Below are 17,500 nucleotides of genomic sequence, written 5' to 3'. Positions count from 1 at the left end.
AAACGATTGTTTATTTGTATCACTATGTGTAAGCGGAATTCTAAAAAATATTGTTTTAATGAATATATTTGTACGTTTATGCACATAGTGGAGCACAGATACTTGTTTTATCTGCATCAGTATGGATATATACGCAGAAATATGCTAATATGGGAGTTTAAGAAATAATATTTCTAGAATGGAATTGCTTGCATCTTTAATCAGAATTAACTTAGATTGTAATACACCCAAGATTGAGGTGAATTTGTTCCTATGTTACCATGGAAATGATATATACGTTTATACTTCGTTCTTTGCAGAAAAATTGTTTATTGAATTTGAGGGAAATTATTCGCTTCGAATATAGGATTTGCTAACAGGTTTAAGCAGAAACCGTCGCTGCAATCATAGAAGTGCTAATTGCCAATTGTTTAAACAATTTTGTTTCAAATTGGAATAAATATTGCGCTGGCTGCGTGTACAGATACAGACACACACACACAAACACACACGCGCGCGCGCATATACATATACGTAGTCTGATCAATAAGTATCCGGACTGTTGTCCTAGTAACGAAGATAAATCATACAGAGTGAAGCCGCTAGGCACAAATTGAGCTTGGACTCTGTTGCGCATGTGCACTAAGTTGAAACGTTCTAGCTCACTTCTATTGTTTATGGTAGTGGTTGGAGTGAAGGTGTGTAGCGTGTTATCGTCGCATTGAACATGACAGAAAGTTGAGCAGAGAATCTGCAACAAATATTGCCAAAAGCTTGATGCGACCTGATCAAAGGCCTAGGCAAAGTTTTCTGAAAGTTTTCATCATTCTGGACACAATCAATGAGACATTATGCAAATGAAGCCCGAATGTCCTTTTGTTCAGCTGAAAGCAGTTTTATCATAAATTTGGTAGACATGCGCCCTCACACACAATATTCAGTGATAATGGACTGAAGTGAACCGTAACTAATCTGCACATCCTCTTATAACTCGCGGCTGGTGATTCGACGGTTTCCCCTCACAGCACATCAGCGATGTTTTTTTTTTCAGTTCTGTTGGTCGCAGGTCTCCCAGAACGTTCGTCACCATCGACATTTTTTCGGCCATCTTGGAAACGTCTGAACAACTTACCTGGCTCAAACAACAACAACAACAACAACGACGTAAACAAGCAGTAATAAAACAACTAACAACAAAACAAGTAACAACATATAGCCTCGTCCACTTCATCCACCACTATCCGGTTGAAAATATGAAATATAAAACGCTAGATATATATTTTTAAAAATTATGTTTTAAAATGGAACGAAGCGTCAATTAATTAATGTTATTGCTTTAAATACTGTTATCTGAACGTTGCTTTTATGCATAATTAGTTATCTATTCCTATTGCTATCCCACCATTGTGTATTTTATGTCTGCGTGAGAGCACGGTAAAGTGATATTGCACACAGATGACAATATTATCTACATCAAATACCTGCTCAAATTCTAAGCCCAATCCTAATCGGCTATAGTTCAGTAACTTTTAATTAATATAACTCCATTAAGTGTTCTGCGTCAATTACTACACTATATCTAAAGTAGTTTTCTTGTTAATGATTTACGGTATGGCATTTAATGAATTCGTTTTGCCTTCTTAGTTCGAATCACTCCGATGCTGCTCTTCGTTCTAAGTATTTTGTTTCACTAAACGCTTTATTAACAATATTTTATAAATAGAAATAATGAATAATTGTTGATAATTTTTTATATTTAAATTTGTTTGTTAATATAAGGGACACTCTAAGGCGGCGAGCTGGTAGAAGCGTTAGCACGCCGGACGAAATGCTTCGCAGTATTTCGTCTGCCGTTACGTTCTGAGTTCAAATTCCGCCGAGGTCGATTTTGCCTTTCATCCTTTCGGAGTCGATAGATTAAGTACCAGTGACGCAAAAAAATCTATGTGTCACTATGTATGCGTGCTTGATGACCATTTTTCTTTCCACCCCAGATTCCGACGTAATCTTAATCCATCTACTCCGAAAGGTATTTGTAGAAATTTTCTTTAAGAAATGCCAATTTTTATGAAAGATATGAGGAAACAAAGCTGATGCATGTGAATTTTACCAAACCGTTCACCACATCCTCGGAAAAAATTTGCCGCACTAAATACTGTTATAATCATAACCTACACCATCTGAAGTGTATTTGTAGAAAATTTCATTAAGCAAATATCCATTTTTCTGGAAGTTATGAAGAAACAATATTGGGCTGGGGTGGCTCTTGTGTAGTCATGCGAGATAAAATATTCCAATGAATATTGTAAAGAAGAAATGATGTGTTTATGACGAGTAGAGTACTTTTAGTCAATGTGTGATGACGTAGGATTTGTCAGGGTCTAAGCAAAGACAATAAAATGCAATAGAAGTGGATTACAGCAAGAATACAATGAAGTCTGGTCTTTATTCATTCCGCATTTCTACCAATGGTTACTTTTGTTGCCGACAGACGTTCATACCCTCACCAATTCAGTAGCTATATATGTAATATACTTATGTCTGTCTATCTATCTATCTATCTGTATGTCTGTCTATCTATCTATCTAGTTATGTATGCTCATACACCCATACATACATGTATACATATTTATATATGTATCTATATATAGACACACTCACATAGGCATACACACACACACACACAGATATATATATATATCATTTTTTTCATTTTCATTTTATCTAGTTTCAGCTCATGAGCTGTGGCCATGCTGGGGCACCGCCATTTGGTGTTGCTACACAATTTTACTTCATGAATTTTACTTCAGGAATTGACATTTGGTGCATGAGAGAGTTTGATGCAGCTGCTCTCATCTGCGCCTCCTGACGTGAAGTTGGTTCATCTAGGACACCTGACAGGAAGAGGTCCAGCCCTGTCTTGAAGACACTTACATCCACCGCATGCAGGTCTCTCAGGTCCTTCGGGAGGATACTGAAGAGCTGTGGACCTTTGAAGCCCAGGCTATTGCAGCATCTTGTCCTACATCTTCATGGCAAATTTGGAGTCCTTGGCACTATGCAATGGCGTCCAGTTCTTTTATTTGTGTAACTTTCGATGCCAAAGTTTGGGACAATTCCTTCGAGGATCTTCCAGATGTATATTATGGCATATCTTTCTCGTCTACGCTCTAAGGAATAGAGTCTTAATCTCTTGAGTCTTTCCCAATAGCTTATATGCTGCATAAAGGCTATCTTCTTCGTGTAGCTTCGTTGGATTGCCTCAAGTTCTGAGATTAATTTGACACTGGTTGGTAACCATAGCTGAGAGCAATAGTCAAAGTGGCTTAGAACAAGTGTCTTCCAGAGCACCATCATGGTTTCCTGATATCTTGTTCTAAAAGTCCTTAGAATCCATCTGGTCAGTCGCCTGCATTTCATTGACAATTTAGCAACATGAACATGAAAGGATGTATTATTACTCATGCAGATGCCCAGGTCTCGCACTGTCTCTGCCTCTGGGATTGCAGTCCCTCCAGGTTCAGTGTATTTAACGGGTTCTGCATTTAGTCTTGCATGCTGATAGCATAAGACTTGAAACTTTTCAGCATTAAACTGCATGTTATTCTTTTCAGCTCACTTGTATATTTCATCCAGCGCACATTGCAGGTGCATAGTGTCTTCAGGGTTCTGTATTACCTGTGAGACTTTAGTGTCATCTGCATAACTTGTGACCGTGGCTCTCTGTGTGGCTGAGGGCATGTCTGAGAGGGCCATTATGAACAGTAGTGGTCCCAAAGCAGTGCCTTGCGGAACACCGCTCACTATTTGTGTATCATTGGAGGTGGCCCCATTGGCTACTACCACCTGACTTCTATCCTTCAGAAAGTCATGAAGCCATTCTCCCAATTTTCCAACTATGCCGAGATCACGCAGTTTGTGACATATCATTCCATGATCGACTTTATCAAAGGCCTTTGGAAAGTCGAGATATATCACTTCCACATTTGAGTAGTTAAGTAGCTGTTTCAGCACCCAGTCATAGTGTTGTAAGGGCTGAGTCAGGCAGCTTCTTCCTGGTCGGAAACCATGTTGGGTGTCAGGCAGCAAGTAATTTTCTTCAAGGAAGGCGATTAGTTTTCTTCTGACTATTCGTTCCATGACCTTGCTGATGTGTGAGGTGAGAGAGATAGGTCTGTAGTTCTTGGCTTCCGCTCTGCTACCTCCTTTATGAATAGGGCATATTTTCCCCTCCTTCAGTTTTCTTGGGAGTTTGCCAGATGCAAGGAAGCTCTGAAAGAGGGACTGCAGTGGTCTTGCTAGGACTCGTTTACATACCTTTAGAAGGATTGCTGGGAATCCATCAGGGCCAGTAGCTGAGTTTGGGTTTAATTCATCTATAGCCCTTATTACATCGTCTTCCTTTATATTGATGTAATCAATCACCATTGCCTCTGCTTTTATATCTGCAGTGGTAAAAATGTCAGTTGGATTGCTGACTTGAAAGTGCCCTAGGGGTGGAGTGAAAACACTTTTGAATTGATCATTTAGTATTTCACTTATCCTCTTTGGGTTTCCTGTTAGTGCACCATCTTTTTCAAGGAGTGGCCCTATCCTGCAGTGCACTGAATATATATATATATATATATATATATATATATATATATATATATATATATATATATATATATATATATATATATATATATATATATATAATGAAACAACATCGGTGGCTTCATATAGGGATTGTTTTCGTTTTTGTGAGAGCAAATGATGGAGTTAATAAGCAAGTGTATGTGTGCGACGTTGTGTGTGTGTGTGTGTGTGTGTGTGTGTGTGTGAGTTGGCAATTCGTTGAATGTATGTATACGTAGGCGTAGAGTAAACAAAATGTGGTATCGCGAAATAGATGCTGTGGTATTTAATTTAGACAGATCCACCCACTTTTTACGCTGAAGATAAAATTGCCTTTCCGTCATTTACAGTCGATAAAATAGATATCTCTGTATATGTGTAAGACGGAAGCCCATGAATTTATTACACCATGTCTACCACGATGCTAACACAAAAATCGGGGAAAGAACAAAATAATAATGATACGGCTAATCTTTTAAATTTTGAATAACTTTAAATTTTAGTCGGAATCATATAAATTTTGCAAGGTGCTATTTCGATAAATGATTTTAATGTATTTGATAGAATGTATTCAAAGTTTGGATTCTTTTAGTATTTTGAAGAATTCATGATATTATTAGAATAGTCCCCAAGAGCAAACATTTGATGGAGAATTATGCAGAATAAATACGCTGCAGGGAATAGGATATTGGTGGATTCAAGCTGTTTATATTTTAATTCCAGTTGGCATGCACGCGTACAGACGTACACATATCGATAAGAACATGCATATACAGTATAACAGTATGTGTGTGTGTGTGCATCAGTGCGCATGTGTGTGTACAAACACACACACGCACGCACACACACACACATACAAACACACACACACACATACATATATATATATATATATATATATATATATATATATATATATATATATACATACATAGCTACATGACATATAATCTATAATGTAATATAATACGATGTAATATAAATACATATATATATATATATATTCATATATTTATATATATATATATATATATTCATATATACATATTTATATATATATATATATATATATATATATATATATATATATATATATATATTAAATATATATTTTCATAAAACAAAATTTTATAAAATATATAGTATCTGTTAACAGTCTCAGCAAAAACCTCACAGGTAAGTTTTTGTGTGTGTGTATATATATATATATATATATATATATATATATATATATATATATATATATATATATATATATATATATGTATATATATATATATATATATATCTTAAAAGATAGAGCTCAAAATCGATGCATAGGTTTGGCTTATTGTTGTTGTTTCTGGTATTATAATTGTTGCTGCAATAAAATATCTTCAATGTATCGATTTTGAGCTATTTCTTTTAAGATATATATATATATATATATATATATATATATATACATGCATACATGCATACATACGTACATACATAGCTGCATGACATGTTTCCTCGATGCATTTGAGAATTGTTAATCGCATTGCCAGTTAAGAGAACACTTAATTTTTATGGTTTAAACATTGTGACTTGACTGTCTGATTGCTCATCTTTATATTATTGGTTAACGAATGTATATTTTCTTGTATATAAGATTGTGCTGGAAACATTCAAAGTAGTTATATGTTTATTATTAGTTTCCTGTTTAAATCGCGCTGTTTTATCACGAAGTGCGTCGAGTGTGAATACTTACGCGCAGTTACTTGTTGTGACACTTGCCAAAGATAATCCGTTTGATAATCCTTTGCGAATAATAATTATACATAAAATAATGATTTCGAATTTTGGCACAAGGCCAGAAATTTCAGGAGAGAAAGACAGAGCAAACCGATTACATCGACCCCAATGCTTAACTGGTACTTATTTTATCGATCTCGAAAAGATGAAAGGCAAAGTCAACCCCGGCAGAAATCGTAATAGTTTATATGACGTCTTAGAAAGCTTAAATGATGTTCCAAGATTTTCAGAGAGTCGTATTTGGAATGTAATATACAAAATGATTTACCCAGAAATTACCTTCACGAATTTAACATTAGTATCTACTATCAAAAGGTGGAAGCGCAATGGCCCAGTGGTTAGGGCAGCGGACTCGCGGTCATAAGATCATGGTTTCGATTCCCAGACCGGGCGTTGTGAGTGTTTATTGCGCGAAAACACCAAAAGCTCTACGAGGCACCGGCAGGGGATGGTGGCGAACCCTCTTGTACTCTTCCACCACAACTTTCTCTCACTCTTACTTACTGCTTTTGTTGTACCTGTAGTTCAAAGGGCCAGCCTTGTCACACTGTGTCACGCTGAATAACCCCGAGAACTACGTTAAGGGTGCACGTGTCTGTGGAGTGCTCAGCCACTTGCACGTTAATTTCACGAGCAGGCTGTTCCGTTGAACGGATCAACTGGAACCCTCAACGTCGTAAGCGACGGAGTGCCAACGACAACAAAAATTACTATCGAAAGTTAACGTTCCAGATCAAAGAATCGTTTGCCTGGATTTTTCTTTTTTTTCAAATAAAAAATAAATACCCAGAAAATGCATTTATATGGTTGTATCTAATGAATCTAAACTCGCCTATTCATTAGTGTGACTATCCTCCATAATCTTGAATCAGATTATCCTAGCACCGTAATCCCATTTTAACGAAGTTGAGAGAAGCATTTCGTAATGCATGAACAAGAAAATAAATAATGTAATCGGTAGAAACTGGTTGCTGTTATACAGACTGGGCCAAATATAAGTGTACAGTTATCACGTAGACACTTTAAATTTCTTTTAAAACATTTCATTACATTTAAATTTCTGTCTTACAATCATATTGTTTAGGCACATCTTAAACAGACAAAGTTTAATCTCTCAGATGCTCAAAATGTCCTCCTTCAACATTGCAACATTCTTCAAACCTCTTCAGAACATTCTGACATGCTGTGTAACACAGATTCCGATCTCCAATAATTTCAGTGAATGCGTCAGAAATGTAATCTTTTAATTCATTTACTGTTTTGGGATTCTTCTCATAAACCTTGTTCTTTACAACACCCCCAAAAAAGAAATCCATTAGTGTCAGGTCAGGTGAACGTGGTGGCCATTCGATGCTGCCCCATCTTCCAAACCAATGCTGGAATGGCTTGTAAATGGAGCATGAAGAAATTAACTAAATTAACATAATGGTTTCATATATTTTCATAATTAAGATCTAAACTGTTAATATATGAATGCGAAAGGGATAGTTGAATAACTGTAAACCTACTTTTGGGCTACCCTGTATCGTGACGTCAGTGACTTTGCATTAGAGAATTACCGCGTTTAGATCAATGTTGTCTATAATTCAACGCGATCAAGACTAATGCGTGATTAACAACGATAAACATAAACCAGTAACAAAGACACCCAAAGCTACAAAAACGGAAATAGCAATCACTGAGAACACTTGCAACCATATAGGCCGTTGAATATACAGGGATGACCATAAGTCGCTTTACACACCCATTTTTAATAATAATAAAGGGATGAGTAAAGCGACTTATGACCATCCCTGTATATTTATAGTAATTACAGAATTCATTCTTGTTTCATAAGCTGAGGATTTCCACTCCTCCCAGATTGATGGCTTTCCTAATTTCTAATTCGATGGTAAATACAAATGAAATTAAAAAAATGAAACCTTCGGGGGCAAGCAAAATAAAGTATCTAATTAAGTCAAGTGCAAATGATTGAGCTGGGTCCTACTATTTCGCTGTTCATCAACATGCAAGAGACGAAAAGCTAAACTTATTACAGTCAAACAGTTAATTTTACTTTATCATATTCAGTTTAAAGGACATTAAATATTCTAAAGAGAAATACGGATTTCTGAAGGAAACTATTATTCAGTAGTAATAAACATTTTAATATACACGGAAGACAATTCTCAACTGGACATGTTCAGGTTAGATTAAAAGTCCTCAGTGACATTTAATATTCAGTTTGCCGAAGTGTTATGAGAAAATTATTAAATATATTTGCTTCAAGACTAAAGGCTTGTGAGACCAGAGTTTACCTCGCTTATCTATATTTTCAAGGCGTAAAATCTGAGTGTGTAAATATCCTCTCTGTACGGGATGTCAGTGTGTTGCAGGACAGTCTCCAGGTGTCTCCGGTACACATTTCCTCGTTGAGTGTACTAATGTAACATGAAATGAAATAACTCGCCCAAAGTGACAATGCCTGTCCGGGTGAGGGAATAGAACATATGACTCAAAGGTCGAGAGCAAAGCATCGTAATCATTAAGGCACACGCATCCACAATTACAATATTCTTTTTTTTTGCGCCCTTTGCAGGCCTAGACATGCTCATGGGCTCGGTTTCCCGGTTTCTATGGCGTATGTGTTCCCTCCAGCTGGACGGGACGCCAGTCCATCGCAGCGTTACTCAAGGAACAGGAATAAAGAGTGAGAGAAAGTTGGGGTGAAAGAGTACAACAAGGGTCACCACCACCCCTTGCGGGAGCCTCGTGGAGTTTTAGGTGTTTTCGCTCAATAAGCACACACAAAGCCCGGTCTGGGAATCGAAACCGCGATCCTCCGACCGCGACTCCGCTGCCCTAGCCACTGGGCCATTGCGCCTCCACACAATTACAATATAACTCTACATCATTATACACCAAAAACTTTGAAATATTGATATACCACAAAAAGAAATTATTTTAAACAATTTAATATAGAATGTAAGAAGAAATATTTTTGTAGAGGAAAGACAACATTAATTCATTGACTGTTGTTAGGTTAATCAGTTTCGCATGTACAATCTGTCACTCAGGCATATTATGATTTTTTTAAACTCTTCAGAGCAGGCATAGCCTTCAATGTATTTAACAAAGTAGTGACAACGACGACAGAATTGATACACAAATGTAAAGTGTATTACTTTACTAATAAAGTAATTGAAAATAAACCGGTGGCTTGGCGCTCACTATTGCACTTGATATTATCGACGCCTCTTCAGGCATATCGCCAAAAGCGCCTCCGACCTGAATATCCTAGAATGAGTGAGCTATCTGAGTTCTAAAGAAGACATATTGTTGGAGCGCGGATGGCTGGAGCTTCAGTTACTAAAACTTTTGAATTGTTTAATATTTCAGAGGGTATAGTTACTACAATGATGTTGGCTTTCCAGAACCAAGGTAAAATCAGCTCTGGTGCTCATAATATTTTAAGGAATGCAAAGTTCACAGGAAGAGACCACAGAATAAAAATCATTGAACTACGGCAGGTAAGTGACAGAAGGGCTAAAACTGTTCATTGTGAACTCCCTAAAGTCGGATACCATCGGAGTGTTGCTTTTGCTTAAACCTCTCCCGTACTCCTTCAGCATTGACAAAACGTGGGGTCTAGACTATCAGAAATGATCATTAGCTGAATAGAATAGAACAACGCTATGTACTCTCTTGAATCACCATTCGCCTTTATTTCTTAGTCTGGGATGAGCTTATGTCCGGAGACAGCCTAATGAAGCTTTCAACCCTGGCTGTTTGACCTTTGCCATGAAATATGAGATGGCTGTGTGATGACTTGGTAGTCATATCTTGGCCATGTAGTTGTATCTTGTCATATCTTGGTCATTTAATTTTATCTTGTCGTATCTCACCTATTTAATTGTATATTGTCACATCTCGGAAATTTAGTTTATCTTGTCATATCCTGGTCATTTAGTTGTGTCTTGTCATGTCTTGGCCATTTAGCTGTATCTAGTCATATCTTGGCCATTTAGTTGTATCTTGTCATATCTTGGCCATTTAGCACCAAGCATTATCTGAGTATTTTGGATGATCATGTCCATCCTACGGTACAAACATTGTTTCTTGAGTGCAGTGCAATATTTTAGGATGACAATGCAGCAATTACATACAGTGAATGTAATTCATAGTTAGTACGAAGAGCACAAATGTGTAGTAAATCGCTTGGATCCCCACCCAATATAATCATCGGATCTTAGCATAAAATAATATTTATGGTGCAATTGACTGCAGTAACTGAAGAGCCGCTTCGCTTTAGACATCGTAGCTGAAGAAGTAACGCAGGGTTTACTTACGAATGAAATAGAATTCTTCCAACTACCTTTCAGATGCAATAAAGCAGATGAAGTAAGTGTCAATTGCTTGACAAACTATAGCTTTGATTGATGCCAAAGCTCCGTATATAACTCCTATGTAGCAAGATGTTTCCCTTATTTTAATCAAACATTTATATAGATTCACACAACTAAATATACCTAGAACACATATACGGATGTATGAATATATGCATAATGTTTGGATTTATTTGTATGTGTGTGTATGTGTGAGTGTAAATGTACAAATACAGTTCCTGTAAAGATACATGGATACAGACAAGCGTATAAGTAAATAAGCAGAAACGTGTACATGTAAGAAATGCATTCACATTGATTTGCAACAAAATGCATTAGCGTTCATTTGTAAGAAAAAAAAGGGAAATTCATATACTTGTGTTGTTTTGCTAGAAAGACAGCAGATATGTGAACAAAAGTACATACTAACATTCTTCCACACAAATGCAGGATTCTAAATATGAAAGTCGCTTCTCTATCATGCATTTTCTCTGTAATTACGTTCTTTCTCATCCTCACCATTCCCGCAACCTCTCTCTTTTTCTCTCTTTCCCTCTCACATGGATACTTGAAAAGAAAAGTTAACATAAAATAAGAAGATATAATCATAATATAGCCTAAGCATAAAATCTCCATAAAACACAACTAAAATACGCCATTTGATAATATTTTTATGTCGTAGTATTAATGAAAGAGGGAAAACACGAAAAAAAAATAACAAACAAACAAACAAACAGTTCCCTTGAAGTAAAGAAAATGTCAGAAGTTATACTGGCTACCATTTTACGATCCTGTACTACATACATACATACATACATACATACATACATACTTATATATATACATATATATATATCCATATATATATATATTTATATATATATATATATACATATACATGCATATACATATATATGTATGTATATATATATATATATATATATATATATATATATATATATATATATATATATATATATATATATGTGTATATACACATATATATATATATATGTATATATATATATACATATATATATATATGTATATATATATATATATATATATATATATATATATACACATATATATATATATGTATATATATATATATATATATATATGTATATATATATATATATATATATATATATATATATATATATATATATATATATATATATATATATACACATATATATGTATATGTATCTATATGTATATATATATACACATTTATATATGTATGCATAAATATACATAAATGTATATTTATATATACACAAAGATATATATATATATATATATATATATATATATATATATATATATATATATATATATATATATGTGCATGTTAGTATATATGTTTTTATCTGTATGCGCGTCTTCTCTCTTCCTCCCGCCTCCTCCTCCCTAATCCTTCCCCTTCTTTCTTTCTTCTCCACCCGCTCCTCCTCCCGCCTCCATCTTTTCCATGATCTGCTTCCAAATTGCTTCCGTTTATGTATTTTCTGAGTGTTTACTTCGAGGATCGCACCCCTAAGGGAATCACTACAAAGTTACGGCGTCTATTGATTTTCTACACATTTTTCCCTTGCTCCTGTAACTCCATTCTTTATTCTCGTTCTCTTTCCTTTTTCCCCTTTTTATTTTATGCCGCTCCAACATTATATTTTGCAGTTTCCTTTGATTTTTCGGCCAGAAATTATTATTTGTTACATATTTTCCATATTTATTATTTCCTCTGTTTGTTAATTGCTATGCTAGTTTCGTTTTCTTTTTCCTTTTTTTTTTTTGTTTTTCATAGTTGTTCCTAAAAGTCATTTATTAATGTTTCTGCTAAATTTGTTCTCGGCTTTCTTACATATAAATGCTGTTTTTTCCAGTTACGCTTCACTGTCCCTGTCTATGTATGTATGTATGCATGTATGTACGTATGTATGTATGTATGTATGCATGTATTCACTATTACTACTACTACTACTCCTATAATAATAATAATAATAATAATAATAATAATAATAATAATAATAATAATAATAATAATATTAATATTATTATTATTGTTGTTGTTATTATTATTATTATTATTATTATTATTATAATAATTATTATTATTGTCGTTGTTGTTGTAGCGGTGGTTGTTGCTATGTATGCTACTGTTATTAATATCATTAATAATCATAATAATCTATTCTTTATTAGCCACAAAGACTGGAGAGATACAAAAAAAAATGCAAAGTGCTCACTAGGGGTAACAAAGAAAGAATAACGTGGGAGGGTGTATAATCACGTTTGCAATTTACGAATAAGGATGTGGTAAGTGACGTCCTAAGATATAGAGAATGACATGTTAAGAATTCTGAAGATATACATATATGTACATGCACGTATATAGATAAATACATGCATATATTTCTATATATCTATGTGAATGTATACATGTACATACGCGCATAATATGCATGTATATACATCGATATAGTGACTTATACAAGATTACACTCACATATTTGTAATGACAAATAATAATAGACACAATAAAGCGTGTAGTGATCGAAACGATATATTTTAAAAACATTAAGACTTCTAAAATATTTCAATCAAAGCTGAATTAGGTACTCCATGATCTCGTTTACTTCAATGTGTTTCAAATTTTCTTTATTTATGAATACAACCTAAAACAACAGTCTTTTTGAGACATTTACATTAAACTGACCCGAATTCTTCAGGTAGTTTTCTTTTGAATTTAGTATAATAACTGAAACTTAATTTTGTGAGGATTCGCTCTTTTGCAAGTTGTTTGTATCCTGAACTTAATTGCTTTTGTACGTTTTAAAACTTGTTAGGTATTCTGTGGAACCAGAGAAGTGAACTTTTCTCTATTAACTGTTTTGTAGATTTAAGAAGAAACGAAAATCCTAGTTTCTTTCCGTCTCTTCATATTTTCCCATATTTTTCCGAGTAAAGATTTCGTTTTCCTTCAGACATAAACTGTTCCTCCACATTTGTTTTGTCGTTTAATTTTGAATCATCATTTAATGTGACTCTTCCTTTCCTATTTTCACGTGCTACATACATGCATATATACATATGTATGTATGTATGTATGTATGTATGTATGTATGTATGTATGTATATATATATATATATATATATATATATATATATATATATATATATATATATATATATACATATATATATATATATATATATATATATATATATATATATATATATATATATATAGAGATTTAATCAAAAGATTGAATGTGGTACTTAAAATGTTTGTGGCACCAGAATTTGGTAAGGTAAAATCGAAAAGTAAAATCAAGAGATTTAGTGAATTAAATTTGAAGAAAAGCAACAAAAATGTATTAGGTCATAGCAGTACGCACTGCTATGACCTAATACATTTTTCTTGCTTTTCTTCAAATATATAACATATATATATATATATGTATGTATACATGTATGTAAGCATGTATACTTGCATGTATGTATGTGTGTATGTATGTATGTATGTATGTTTGTATGTATGTATGGATCCCTTGCTGCAACCAAGAAATGAGATTTAGTCTATACTGATGTTGGCTGGTTTTGAAAACGGAATCGAAGTCCAAATGCAATTTAGGAAGGAGCTTCACAAAGATCTATGTATATACTTTACTATCACTCGAATAAGAGCTGGAATTGTTCAAAATGTTCCAGGAGAAAAGCAAGACAGACTTCTAGAAACGTATTGACAGAGTTCACCAAAATCTCTGGAGCAAGTTCGTCGTGAAATATGAATTTCAGATTCTGGCAGCCATCGAAATTTCAATCGCTCCCATTGTGAACGTCACATTCCAAGAATAATCCCTGCTGTCGATGAAGGTGATCCATACGGAAGACTGAAGTTTTATTACTGGTTCTTCGGAAGGTGTGTAAAAGATGCACAGTTTCCAAGTAAGACTGTTTGTAATGATGAGACTAAATTTAAATTAAATAGCTCAATCAATCACCGCATCTGCACCTCGAGAGAACCTAAGAATCAACATATTACAGAGAAATATTATGTTAATTTACTAAGAGTTACAGTTTGGTGTAGCTTATCATTAAAAGGATTAATTGGAACATTCTGTTTGACTGTAGTATGGCTGGTCACATTTGCGTGAACTTGCTACGACAGTCTGTCATGCTAATCCTTCTGAAATCTCTGAAGATGCAACGTCTTATTTCCAACAAATTGGGCATTTCCACTCTACCATATTAATGTAAGGGCCTACCTTAATGAGATTTTAACAAACAGGTTGATTCGATCAGAAGAATAACCTCTGTGTTCACCGAACTTCACACCACAAGACATTTTTTCTACTGTGTTAGCCAGAAGCAAAAATTTACAGCGCAAAACGGCAACAGTAGAAGAATTGTGGGTAGCCATTGAACGGAGGAATCCACGAATACCGAAAAGAATAGTCCTTGATATATTTAAGATTCCATTACTTCGCGTTATCAGTAGTGCCTGAAGCAGAACGGTCATCAGACTGAAAGCAAGAAATCATAAATAAATGAAATTCTCAATCATAAATAAATTAAATCAATTAAATTTATGTGTAGCTTTTATTCAATTTTGAAAATGAAATGTATTTTAATTAACACCGATTTTATAAGCTTTCATTGTCTGAATACGTTATAGGGATACTCTGCATTGTACGGTTTGAGCCATTATTATTTTTACTCAGTTGTTTTGTTATTGTGTGTGTGTGTGTGTGTGTGTGTGTGTGTGTGTGTGTGTGTGTGTGTGTGTGTGTGTGTGTGTGTGTGTGTGCGTGCGTGTGTGTGCGTGCGCTGTTTCAATCGCTAACGTTTTTGTTTCCATTCTTTGAATTGTGCTCCACCGATCATCATTACCGATTCTTTCACTATTTCGTTTTCCGTCCGCTATCATTTCATGCCCATCATTGATGCTGATATCCATGCTGTTGCTATTATTAATACCATTACACTATCATTTGATACCTATTTCTTTAATGGCGATTTTCCAGTTGGTTTATTGCAGATTATAATACGAAATCCATCGCAAATGGAATACAAAGCAAACGTTTGCTTTCGGGTTAGCGAAGAAATTCTGTTGTTTTTCAATGTACTGATGGATAGCTAGAAGCACCGTTGCTGTTTCTGTTATTGCACTTGTTGTATTCTCCATTATTGATAATGTTAGTCGTGATCGCAGTGACTAAGAAAATTTTCGAGAACACATGTGGTTAATGATTTTGTTTCTTTAAACATTGTGTTGCTCTTGTTTAGTGTAGTAGAGGTAGGTAGGTGGATGTGGTTATAGTTCGATTGCGTTTGGCTTCTTTTTTAATCCAGAACATCAAAAAGAAAAAAAAACCCACTGGTGATCTATTTTAGTAAAGTAACATCCCATTTATTCCCATTTACAAAGATAATTTTTGTAATTAACAAAGAAGCTATTTACGATATCTGATTGACATAACACTGGAATGGATTCTTGGATTTGAGTTTAAGCGTTTTCATAAAGTTGTCGCATGTTGCATGAAATATAAATTTGGAATATCGCAAATTTAACTTTGAAACACATGATATTTAGACAAAATCTGAACGCGCATAATGTAAGTTAAACAATTTTTCAGAAGTAAAGATTGCTTGCCAACATCTTGGTTTAGGATTAATGTTGCAGCAATTTAGCCCCAGGAGACATCGTCTCCAGCTGGTTAAAAAAAAAGGGACACATCGTGTCGTATAGCCATCTGGAGACGATGTCTCCTGGGGCTAAATTACAGCAACATTCGTCCTAAACCAGGACTGCCATGTTATGTTGGCAAACAATCTTCACTACAAAGTACTGTTGCTGAATATCTCACATTGTGAGATTTAAAAATAGTAATTTTATAAATTCTCAAAAGTAATGGCGTTTTTGGAACATTCATTTAGACGGTACTGTAACTCCCCTGATCATACATGTTCGGACTTGCTATAACTATGTGTCATGCATAGCAGTCAAGAAGACTTTGAAGATGTGGAGTGTATTTGCAACAAGCTGCGCTCATCTCATTACTCTAGTAATGTAGACACCTACCTTGATGAGACCTTGCCAAACAGGTAGGTTGGAAATAGAGCTTAAGTAGAGTTCTCTCCGCGTTCAACAGACTTCACACATATGGACATTTTCTTATGGAGTTAAATGAAACCAGCAACAGTCGACAAATTGCAATCGGTCATTGAACGAAATGGCCACAAATACCTATCAGTAAGCTGATCATTAGTTAGTTATCGTTACTTGACGGGAATAATAAACCATGCTTACATGAAGCCATTATTCTGAAATACCATATTGCTGACTTGATGTGAATATCAAAATGTACGCCCCAATCTTGCTCCAAAAGAAAATGAAAAGCGTAAGGTCTTTTAAGAGGAATATATTCAATTCTAAGTCAATTCTGTTTCGTACATGTCACAGTATTTATGTTGATCTAATTGTTTTACACACACACATACACACACGCACGCACACACACACACACACACACACATACACACACACACACACACACGCACACACCTTATGACAATCGAGCGAATTAGAAGAGCTGCAAAAATTCAAACATTAGGGACACTACAGTGTTACCCGTCGAATGGTGTATAACTTTGGAAGTATATTTTTACTATCATGGGTAATGTCAGGAACTATGGCATATATAAAATAATTATTATTTAGACTTTTATGAAATATCTTGGTGCCAATAGGAAAT

This window comes from Octopus bimaculoides, chromosome 8 (assembly GCF_046866305.1).
Source record: "Octopus bimaculoides isolate indiv1 chromosome 8, ASM4686630v1, whole genome shotgun sequence".
Taxonomy (NCBI): Eukaryota; Metazoa; Mollusca; class Cephalopoda; order Octopoda; family Octopodidae; genus Octopus; species Octopus bimaculoides.
Note: the sequence above shows the minus strand (reverse complement) of the source record.